The sequence below is a fragment of the Neovison vison genome, chromosome 9 (assembly GCF_020171115.1).
Source record: "Neovison vison isolate M4711 chromosome 9, ASM_NN_V1, whole genome shotgun sequence".
NCBI classification, from domain to species: domain Eukaryota; kingdom Metazoa; phylum Chordata; class Mammalia; order Carnivora; family Mustelidae; genus Neogale; species Neogale vison.
In genome coordinates this window covers 41,274,037-41,286,265 of record NC_058099.1, presented here as the reverse complement: position 1 = coordinate 41,286,265, position 12,229 = coordinate 41,274,037, and the positions used below count along the sequence as shown (strand labels likewise).

The 12,229-nt window shown below is 37.4% G+C and overlaps 1 protein-coding gene across 2 annotated transcripts in view; it reads right to left on the bottom strand.

Annotated features, from left to right (window-relative positions):
- The window catches only part of LINGO2 (leucine rich repeat and Ig domain containing 2), a 1,191,160-nt gene that overhangs the window by 977,825 nt on the left and 201,106 nt on the right, over nucleotides 1-12,229 (bottom strand). The window lies entirely within an intron of this gene.

The following is a 12,229-nucleotide window of genomic DNA, read 5'->3' as shown; positions in this document are numbered from 1 at the left end:
CTCTCTCACTGTCTCTCTCTCTCAAATAAATAAAATAAAAATCTTTAAAAAAAAAAAGAATCAACATATGGGTTATCAGCATGTACTGAAGATTTCTTACAATGAGATGTGATGAGCTCACTGAGGAAATCAGTGTAGGTGAGAAGAGAAGAGAAGGGAAGAAGAAGAAGGGAAAGGAAAAGAGAAATCCTAGTACTAAGCCTGAGGACTCATCAGTGTCAGTCAGTCCAGGGGAGAAGAAGAGGAAAGAAAGGAAACTAAAAAGAAATAGCCCTTGAGACTGGTCACAGCAGGGTCTGGAGTCCTAGGATCCAAGCGAATAAAGAGCTTCTAGAACAAGGAAGCCAACTCATTGGCCATTGTGAGACTTACTTTCATTTGAGAACTTTAAATCACTCCAAGCCCACACAGACTGTACAATTTCACAGGAGAATCATGGGGTATACCTTTGCTACTGGCAATACCCAGCTCATGAAACATTCTTCTCCAAAGTGAAAACCTGTCAGTTTAGTCAGACATGTAGACTGGGTAGGTTAAAAACAAACAAACCGACAAACAAAAAATTAAGTCCTTAGGTTCCATCATCAGAATATTAAAAACATAGTTGCTTCATAATGTACTAAAAATGCAACAGTAATCATATTTATATAACCTATTTGTTGTATATAACCTATCTGCTGTATATAAACTATTTTAGGGGAAAAAAATCATGTGTAATCTTAATTTGCATCTTGTCCCTAGGATTTTTCAGATGATTAAAATAAGCACACTAAAAATCTTGTAGGAAGTCAGGGGGATGAAAGGAACATACAATTTCAGTCTACAAAGAAGATGCAATATAATATAGCCATAATAACACTAACGAGTAAAACAAAAATAATTACATTTTATTGAGCACCTGTTAGTACATTTGTGTGATCTCATATTCAGCTATTCATCTGCAAAGTTCTTAGGTATTATTATCTCACTTTTAAAAATGAGAAAACTCTGATTCAGATATTGCATGACATTTCCATTTACCCTGCAGGTAGTAAGTAACAGAGGGTCCAAATTCTTTTCCAATGGACTAGGGGTCAGAATTTCTTGGGTTGTATTTTTTGCTTTACAGTAATGACCTGGTACCCTTAAGAAATCACTTGGAATATCTGGGCTTTCGTTCTTCAACTGTAAACATAGGGATTCTATCACCTTGAGGTGGGTATAGGCAATTCAATGCACAGAAAAGGGCTGCTCTAATTTCTGGGGAAGGACTGAAGAAGAGTCATAATAAGGTGGAAGGTGTAGGGATGAAGCTGAATAAGGATGGGCCTAACATGCTGGCTTCTCAGCCACTGCTGCAGTTTACAACCAAAGAAGATAAAGAAACTCCCAGGAGACCTGGGGTGGGGGGAGTCTACAGCCTCCAAGCTAATAGAAAGATAATGACCTTAATTAATATATTTGACCCTAATTTATATTTTAAGGATTAAATTTACACTGATCTCTGAACCTCAAGTAATGAGTCAAGATAATAATTGCAAAATAAATTCAGGAGTCAGGGAATTGCCAGGATAACTGTGGCATGAGCTAAACTTTGAATTTCAGGAGAAAGAGCTGCTAGTGTTAAAAATTCTGCTTTGAGGACTGACTCTTGCCAGTGCCCTGTGCTACCTGCTCTGTGGCATATGGTTATGAAATGGCACTGCCTCCTACATGCAAAAGTAGAGACACTTCTGTTATTCAAAATTATCATCAATATTCAATACACTGGGTTCATCTACAACCTATGGTTTCATTGTACAGAATTGCAACAAACCTTAATACTCTGACAGTCAATGGCTTCAATACTTTCTCATCTACTTATGGACCCCAAGATTAAGCCCTTGCTTAGATTAGCCAAAACTGTCATCCTAGAATTCCACTATCTTATAGATTACACAAACTGATAATTGACAACAGAAAATGTCCCAGAAGTTTCAAAGGTATTCACCATAAGCTTGTTAATAATCTACTGTCAGCAATAGGAATATGACATTACAGATGACTGATACCATTTCCCTGGTCATATATAAATTAAATAACTAAGTCTTCAGCACTCACCGTATCATTTATGGGACATTTTGGGGGACTGCTTTTTATTGGGCTCAGCCTGAGTTTACTTAATTTTTCAATTGTCTTTCTTCCAGGTTCTTAGGAATTGTTGTCAAACCAGGAAATAAATGCAAATGTTCTCCCATCATTTACTTCTGTACTATGATTCTCCATTGACAAGTCCTAATGCATTTGTCAGAGGATAAACAATAGGACTAAGACATTATTAAAGGTCAAGAAGCTGCTTTCTCAGTATTCCATAAGCAAGTGTCCTGTCTGAGGCTCTTGAAAGCACCTGAGCTGTGTTTTTTTCTTTAAATATAAAGTTACAATTTAAAATCCTAGACAGCCGACCTCAGCTACACTTTTTATGCCTAATATAAACAGTATTCCCAAACCATATCAAAGGTAATAAGGATTTAGCTCATTCAATTTTATACCATGATCTGGAGAAAATTGGATCTAAAATCGGTACTTTGGGAAGTTCATGCCAATTGATACAGATAAGCAGATAAGCCCACCATATAAGAATGTAAACATACTCAACATTGTCCAACAGCTGATTCTCAAGTATTAAGCAATGGATATTGCATCTGTTTTTAAATACTTCTCACCAGATTGAAATTTAATATGCACTTTGTGACAAAAAGCATCATGTTGAGATTCTCCACTGTGTTATCTGTAGAGAAGCCATTACCAAACAGTGATGGTTATATAAGATATTGGTGGTAAATCATAAAAGTGCTGAGCTCTAAAGAAACCAAAGTCCAAAATTCCTTGTATTTTCTACACTGCCGTTCAAAGAAGGTTGCATCATTAAAAATATAAAAATATAAAAAAGCATATAAAAATATAAAGGGTTCCCTCTCAAGCTAGTATTCATTCTCAAGTTCTAAAAAAGAACAGAATGAAAGAGTCTATCAATTCTCATTAAGCTACAATATAAAAGTTTCTAATGGACTCACCAGCAGATGGTTTGAGTTAGCCAGAATATGTGGGTTAGAGCTCAGTAGAAATGCATACTTTGTTAGGAGGAAATAACCATAGAGGTATGGTGTAATTTCACTCAGTGATTATAAATAGAAAGAAAAGGGGCTAACATGGAAAACCGTGGCCTGCAACAGCACAGCCCATGGAATCTACAACCTGATAAGGGTCATTCAGGTATACTATAATGCAATTGGGGATGGGTTCCTGTCCTGCATTGAGTCCACTTCTCAGTCAACAGAGGCCAGAGTTATCTTTCAGGGGAAGAAGTGGGCTTCAGAGTACTTACTGCATGATCACGGGAAGCTTTCTCAAGGTCCAGTATACAATCTATACCAATATGTATGTACAGCATAAGTCCGACTATATTTAATTTATGCTTTCTGAAAGTATAGACTGATGGGAAAATATTAATTTTCTTTAATTTTGCAGTAATAGAGCCCTACAATTTATGTTACTGATTTCATGGACATCACAGTGTTATGACACATTTTAATGATAAGGACCTGATGTATTTAAAAACATTAAAATATGGCTAAATCAGAGTTCCAACTAAAATAAATTTGTATGTAAGTATATTTCTATAGATAGATAGATATACTTATACCTATCTATCTATCTAGAGAGAGAAATGTGAAATGGCATCATAAGACACTTTTTTTCCCCCAGTGGATGGACATTAGTGAATTTAGTCTTGGCCAAAATGTAATGGGGCCAACTACACCCTTACTCTGAGGATTTTACATTCTAGTGTCAAAAACTGGCTTGTGACACATTGAGCTGAACTGACATCTGACGCGAAGTCCATTGAGAGCTGAATTTCTGGCTGAGTAGATGAGGATGTGAATGTCTTGAAATTGAAGCCTTCTGGATTCCAAAACTGACAGGATCTATGATACCTGGAAAGGATTCAGGAGGAGACACATTCTCATGATTACCAGGCTGGGAAATCACCACAGCTGGAAGAATGAAGAAACTGATTTTATTCGCTTAGGGATGGCAGAAAGTGTAATGTTCTTTTATGTCCTATTGATGTGAGACATTATTTAGCCTATGGTAACCAAATCTTTTCTATTTCTATAATATATACATAACAGAAAAAATACTCTTTAAGAAATTAAGAATACTATCAAAATCCCTAAAGCCCAACATCATTAAATATTGCATGTATTGCACTGTCAAATATTGGAATGGATTATTAAGATAAATGTGCAATCAACTGCTTTGGCAGCCTACATTAGTTTTCATCATGTGGGGTGGAATGGGTACAACTGTAATTTATAACAATACTTTGGGGCTGTATTAATAGTCAGTTGACAGTATATTCATGCAACAAAACTCCCTGGAAATTTCCACACAAATATAAGACAAATTGTAGTGGTTATTAGAGTCGTGTCTTCTTTCTAGACATGAGTGGGAAGACCTTGGGGGAAGAAACCCAATGAGTTCTCAGTTTCCTCTTTTTATAAAATAGGAATAATACCTTGTATTTCATTAAAAGGAAAAGGGAATTAAAACAGAATAATTTGCTCAATGTCTGATACACATTTAATACTCAACAAATGTTGAGAATACTTTCTTTCCATTTATTTATTTACTTATTTATCTATTTATTTATTTATTTATTTAAATTTTGTTTCCTTTTAACCTTTAAACTTTCCTTTAAACTTGTTTCCTTTTAAATTTGGAAAAAATAAAATAATAATGTTGGGTACCATGATGGAATTACTACCACCAATTTTTCTTTCCCCAGGCTTCTCTTCCCTGATCAATACCAAAGATTTGACCAATGTTAAGTGTTAGAACACAAAGAACATAAACAAGATAACAAATGAAACAAATTTATTCTTCCATTTTACTCTGGAAAAAATGCTTCTGAACATAGACATTTTGAAGAGAAAAGTCTTAAATAAATTGGGCACTGCCTTTAAAAAGAAGAAGGAAGCAAAAGAGGAAGAGGAGGAAGAGAAGAGACATTCTAACATTAGTCTACAGTCATACATTAATTATGATTCTTTTGATTCCAAGAATCATAAAAACTGGTTTAATCAAAATGATTTATTTACAACAAGGATATGGGAGTGATTGAAATCCAAATCAGGAGTGAAGCTGGGTGCTAAAAATAAAAAACTCCAACACTCTCACAACCATGCTATCACTGTTATTTTTTCTTCTGTTTTCTATGTCTGCTTCTTTGTTCCTAATCTCATCTCTCTCTTCTGGTTGTCTTAGTGGTCTGGCTGTCTTCTAGTTGTCTTAGTGTTCTCCTCTCTGTTTTTGCCTACTTCTTAGAGCTGTAGTGTAAAAATGTTGTCTATAGCTCCCTAGTTTTTCATTTACAGGCAAAGTTCCCACAGAAACACTATCTCTATTGATTAATTTCAGTATCAAAACTCTCAGGTAAGGACTATGATTGGATAGTGAGAGGCAGATGTGCACCCCTGGGTCTCTCTGGCATACCATATTGTGAATTCTAGAGTTATTACATGGGTAATGGAAAAGGTATGCCTAAAAGAAAGCTAATGTTTTGTTACCAAAAGTGTCCACTTCAATAAATATCCATATCCTTGGGGCACCTGGGTAGCTCAGTGGGTTAAAGCCTCTGCCTTCAGCTCGGGTCATGATCCCAGAGTCCTGGGATCGAGCCCCACATCGGGCTCTCTGCTCACCAGGGAGCCTACTTCCCGTTTCTCTCTCTCTGCCTGCCTGTCTGCCTACTTGTGATCTCTGTCTGTCAAATAAATAAATAAATAAATAAACATCCATATCTAAATACATCACATATATACCGGGATATGTGTAGGCACTTGTATACACATATATCTTTATTTATAACTCTATATCTATATTTATATATAAATGGGGCCTTTAAATATTTTAATAGATAGGTATTCTAATGTCTAGTTGGCTAACTGAGGAATATATATTGATTCTAGTACACAATGGAATTGTATTCTACCAATATGAAAACGTATATATACAATGATTCTATAAAATAATTTAAAAACACAGCAAATCTACCAATTATAGCAATGCATATGATACTTTTGGTCACCTTATAGATTTTTCCATGAACACAAATGTATGTTGGACAAAATGAATGTGACAATCCCATTCTAACTTGAAGAATATATTGCTTCATAATACTGACTGTCAAACTTGATGGTATATGTAAAGCCAGCCACTCAACATGATATGTTACTGGACAGGATACTGGAGTCCCTACAGGTTGAGGACAAAACACTAGTGCTGGGTGTATCAACCATATTCATTTTTAAAATGCTTTATACTCTACAACCAACACCTTTTTGACATCTTCACATGGAAATGTAATATTTATCAGAACTGTAAGAAATCTCTTGGTCTTTGCTCCTCCCCACTTGACCTACTTTTCCAATTGTAGTCCCAGTTTAAAAATGTGACTTTTTCTAAATTCTTAGGCAAAACACAATGACCTGTTTTCTGCCATAATCTGCATCCTATCCATAATCAAACTACATGAATAAAACTTCAAAACACATCCAGAATCTTGGTACTTCTTTCTACTTCCATCACAACCGCTTAGGTCCATGCTATCACTATCTCTTCCCTGCAATATTGCAGGACCTCCTAATTGGTCTCCCTGCAACCATTTATGTGTCTCTTTAACCTGTTGTCAATAGTAGGCAGAGCCATTTTTCAAAAAAATTTAAATCAGAAGTCGTCAGCTTTTTGCTCAAAACTTCCCAAGGCTTAGGCTTTTTATCTCATTCAACTCAACATCTCTGTCATAGCTTACAGAGTCCCTTAGAATCTATAAACCCCCACCAATCCCATCCCTCCTCACCTCTCTACAGCAGATCATGTTAATCTCCTCTAATGGTCTCCTTTGCTCACTCCATTCCAGCTGCATTAGTTACTCTGCTATTCTCAAAAAACAACAGGCACACATTCACCTCAAGCTTTAGGACTTGTTTTCCTCTAGCTGGAATGCTCTTCCCTATCTCCATACGGTCTTTCCCTCCCTTCTTTCATTATTTTCTCAAAGGCTACCCCTCAATGGACTTCTCAAAGCCCATCCCTTTAAAATTCTAGACCTCTAGCTCTTTATGCCTATTCTCTGCTTTATTTTTCTATATCAGACATATTGCCATCTGACATACTCTATTTTATTTATGTATCTATTTGCTATCCCCTTCTCCTAATAGAATGTGAACTCTGTTAGAAAAAGTATTTTTGACCCTTCTGGGCATTGTTGTATCATCAGTGCCTATGATTATCCTGGAACATAATAGATGCTCAATAAATATGTTTACATGAATGAAGTGATTATTCAGAAAGGAGAGGTACATCTGGAGAATCTGTAATTTGACCAGACAAGAGGTGCTGGGATGGAAATTACTGGGAACACACAGGCACTGGCATCATGAACCATATTTCTTTTACTGCCATAATCAACACATTGCTTCTCACCAAGTAAATGACCAAATTTGAATATTAGTCAGAGATAAGATGGCTAGCTTCCCAATCAAAATACACAAATATGTGGTGCTCTTATAAGCAGTGCTCGGTTTTACCCTCCAAAGAATTCTAAGAGCAATACAGGACCACCTCTGAAAATAAGAGGAATGTGGATTAAGTTACATTAAATAACTTACCAAGGATTACATATCTAGAGAGAGAGTCTGGGATTAGACTTCTACTTTTAATCAGGAATGCCTACACCAAGTTTATTTTTCTTCTCTTTAAGATCCTTTGAAGGACACCCTAAAACAGCAGAATACTCATTCTTCTCAAGTGCACACGGAACCTTCTCCAGAATAGACCACATACTGGGTCACAAATCAGGACTCAACCGATACCAAAAGACTGAGATTATTCCCTGCATATTCTCAGATCACAATGCTTTGAAACTGGAGCTCAATCACAAAGAAAAGTTCCGAAAGAACTCAAACACCTGGAAGCTAAAGACCATTTTGCTTAAGAATGCTTGGATCAACCAGGAGATCAAAGAAGAACTGAAACAATTCATGGAAACCAATGAGGATGAAGACACTTTGGTCCAAAACCTATGGGATACAGCAAAGGCGGTCCTAAGGGGAAAATATATAGCCATCCAAGCCTTGCTCAAAAAAATTGAAAAATCCAGAACACACCAGCTGTCTCTACACCTTAAAGAATTGGAGGATCAACAACAAATCAAACCAACTCCACACATAAGAAGGGAAATCATCAAGATTAGAGTTGAGATCAATGAGGGAGAAACCAGAGATACAGTAGAACGTATCAATGAAACTAGAAGCTGGTTTTTTGAAAGAATTAATAAGATCGATAAACCACTGGCTACACTAATCCGAAAGAAAAGAGAGAAATCCCAAATTCATAAAATTATGAATGAAAAGGGAGAGATCACAACTAACGCCAGGGAAGTAGAAACAATCATCAGAAGTTATTACGAACAGTTATATGCCAATAAGCTTAGCAACCTAGATGAAATGGATGCATTCCTGGAAAAATATAAACTACCAAAATTGAACCAGGAAGAAATCGACAACCTGAATAGACCGATATCTAATAACGAGATTGAATCAGTGATCAAAAACCTCCCAAAAAACAAGAGCCCAGGACCTGACGGATTCCCTGGGGAATTCTACCAAACCTTCCAAGAAGAAATATCACCTATTCTCCTGAAGCTGTTTCAAAAAATTGAAGCAGAAGGAAAACTTCCAGACTCTTTCTATGAAGCCAGCATTACCCTGATCCCCAAACCAGGCAAGGACCCTACCAAAAAGGAGAATTTCAGACCAATATCACTGATGAATATGGATGCTAAGATTCTCAACAAGATCCTAGCCAACAGGATCCAACAGCACATTAAAAAGATTATCCACCGGGGACGCCTGGGTGGCTCAGTTGGTTGGACGACTGCCTTCGGCTCAGGGCGTGATCCTGGAGTCCCGGGATCGAGTCCCACATCAGACTCCCAGCTCCATGGGGAGTCTGCTTCGCTCTCTGACCTTCTCCTCGCTCATGCTCTCTCTCACTGTCTCTCTCTCAAATAAATAAATAAAAAATCTTTAAAAAAAAAAAAAAAGAATCTATAAACTTTAAAAAAAAAAAAAAAAAAAAAAAAAAGATTATCCACCGGGACGCCTGGGTGGCGCAGTTGGTTGGACGACTGCCTCCGGCTCAGGGAGTGATCCTGGAGTCCCGGGATCGAGTCCCACATCAGGCTCCCAGCTCCATGGGGAGTCTGCTTCGCTCTCTGACGTTCTCCTCGCTCATGCTCTCTCTCACTGTCTCTCTCTAATAAATAAAATAGAAAAAAAAAAAATTATCCACCATGATCAGGTGGGATTCATCCCTGGGCTACAAGGATGGTTCAACATTCGCAAATCAATCAATGTGATACAACAAATTAATATGAGAAGAGAGAAGAACCACATGGTCCTCTCAATTGATGCAGAAAAAGCATTTGACAAAATCCAGCATCCGTTCCTGATTAAAACGCTCCAAAGTATAGGGATAGAGGGAACATTCCTGAACCTCATCAAATTTATCTATGAAAGACCCACAGCAAATATCATCCTCAAAGGGAAAAAGCTTGCAGCCTTCCCATTGAGATCAGGAACAAGACAAGGATGCCCACTTTCACCACTCTTGTTCAACATAGTATTAGAAGTCCTAGCAACAGCAATCAGACAACAGAGAGAAATAAAAGGTATCCAAATTGGTAATGAAGAAGTCAAACTCTCTCTCTACGCAGATGACATGATTCTTTATATGGAAAACCCAAAAGACTCCACCCCCAAACTACTAGAACTCATACAGCAATTCAGCAACGTGGCAGGATACAAAGTCAATGTGCAGAAATCAGTGGCTTTCTTATACACTAATAATGAAAATACAGAAAGGGAAATTAGAGAATCGATTCCATTTACTATAGCACCAAGAACCATAAGATACCTTGGAATAAACCTAACTAAAGAGGTAAAGGATCTGTGCTTGAGGAACTATAGAACACTCATGAAAGAAATTGAAGAAGACACAAAAAGATGGAAGACCATTCCATGCTCTTGGATCGGAAGAATAAACATTGTTAAAATGTCTATACTGCCTAGAGCAATCTATACTTTTAATGCCATTCCGATCAAAATTCCACTGGCATTCTTCAAAGAGCTGGAGCAAATAATCCTAAAATTTGTATGGAATCAGAAGAGACCCCGAATCGCTAAGGAAATGTTGAAAAACAAAAACAAAGCTGGCGGCATCACCTTACCTGATTTCAAGCTTTATTACAAAGCTGTGATCACCAAGACAGCATGGTACTGGCATAAAAACAGACACATAGACCAGTGGAACAGAGTAGAGAGCCCTGATATGGACCCTCAACTCTATGGTCAATTAATCTTTGACAAAACAGGAAAAAATATACAGTGGAAAAAAGACAGTCTCTTCAATAAATGGTGCTGGGAAAACTGGGCAGCTAACTGTAGAAGAATGAAACTCGACCATTCTCTTACACCGTACACAAAGATCAACTCAAAATGGATAAAAGACCTCAACGTCAGACAGGAATCCATCAGAATCTTAGAGGAGAACATAGGCAGTAATCTCTTTGCTATCAGCCACAGCAACTTCTTTCAAGATACATCTCCAAAGGCAAAGGAAACAAAAGCGAAAATAAACTTCTGGGACTTCATCAAAATCAAAAGCTTCTGCACAGCAAAGGAAACAGTCAAAAAAACAAAGAGGCAACCCACACAATGGGAGAAGATATTTGCAAATGACAGTACAGACAAAAGGTTGATATCCAGGATCTATAATGAACTCCTCAAACTCAACCCACACGATACAGACAAACACATCAAAAAATGGGCAGAAGATATGAACAGACACTTCTCCAATCAAGACATACAAATGGCTATCAGACACATGAAAAAATGCTCATCATCATTAGCCCTCAGGGAGATTCAAATTAAAACCACATTGAGATATCACCTTACACAAGTTAGAATGGCCAAAATTAACAAAACAGGAAACAACATGTGTTGGAGAGGATGTGGAGAAAGGGGAACCCTCTTCAACTGTTGGTGGGAATGCAAGTTGGTGCAGCCTCTTTGGAGAACAGTGTGGAGATTCCTCAGGAAATTAAAAATAGAGCTTCCCTACGACCCTGCAATTGCACTCCTGGGTATTTACCCCAAAGATACAGATGTCGTGAAAAGAAGGGCCATCTGTACCCCAATGTTTATAGCAGCAATGGCCACAGTCGCCAAATTATGGAAAGAACCAAGATGCCCTTCAACGGATGAATGGATAAGGAAGATGTGGTCCATATACACTATGGAGTATTATGCCTCCATCAGAAAGGATGAATACCCAACTTTTGTAGCAACATGGACGGGACTGGAAGAGATTATGCTGAGTGAAATCAGTCAAGCAGAGAGAGTCAATTATCATATGGTTTCACTTATTTGTAGAGCATAACAAATAGCATGGAGGACAAGGGGCGTTAGAGAGGAGTAGGGAATTTGGGTAAATTGGAAGGGGAGGTGAACCATGAGAGACTATAGACTCTGAAAAACAGTCTGAGGGGTTTGAAGTGGCGGGGGGGTGGGAGGTTGGGGTACCAGGTGGTGGGTATTATAGAGGGCACGGCTTCCATGGAGCACTGGGTGTGGTGAAAAAATAATGAATACTGTTTTTCTGAAAATAAATAAATTGGGAAAAAAAATAAATAAAAATCTTAAAAAAAAAAAAGATCCTTTGAAGGATTCTAAAACCATGTTCAAAAGAATACAGTGCTTTTATCAGCTTGACAACAGATTTTTTTTAACGTACTCATGAAATTTCACTGGCTTTTATTTAGAACCATATCCACCGTGTTTAATTCTTTGCTGCTATGAGGGACAATGTATTCTCATATACGCCACCTTCAAATGAAAGCACTAAGCAAGCCTCATTCTATTTCTATCTTGACAAAGCCATCCTGATACCACTCAAAAAAGTACTAACTTCTTGAAGTGGCAGACATGTGGTTGTGGTTCCAGAAATTCAAATGGCACTGAATCCAAACATATTTGGAAGGTTTAGATTCCTGCCATCACCACCACATGTGTGTCGCTCCAAATAGTACTTCACTGAATGGTGCTTTTAAGAACCTCATCTTTTTTTTTAATTGAGTTACTAC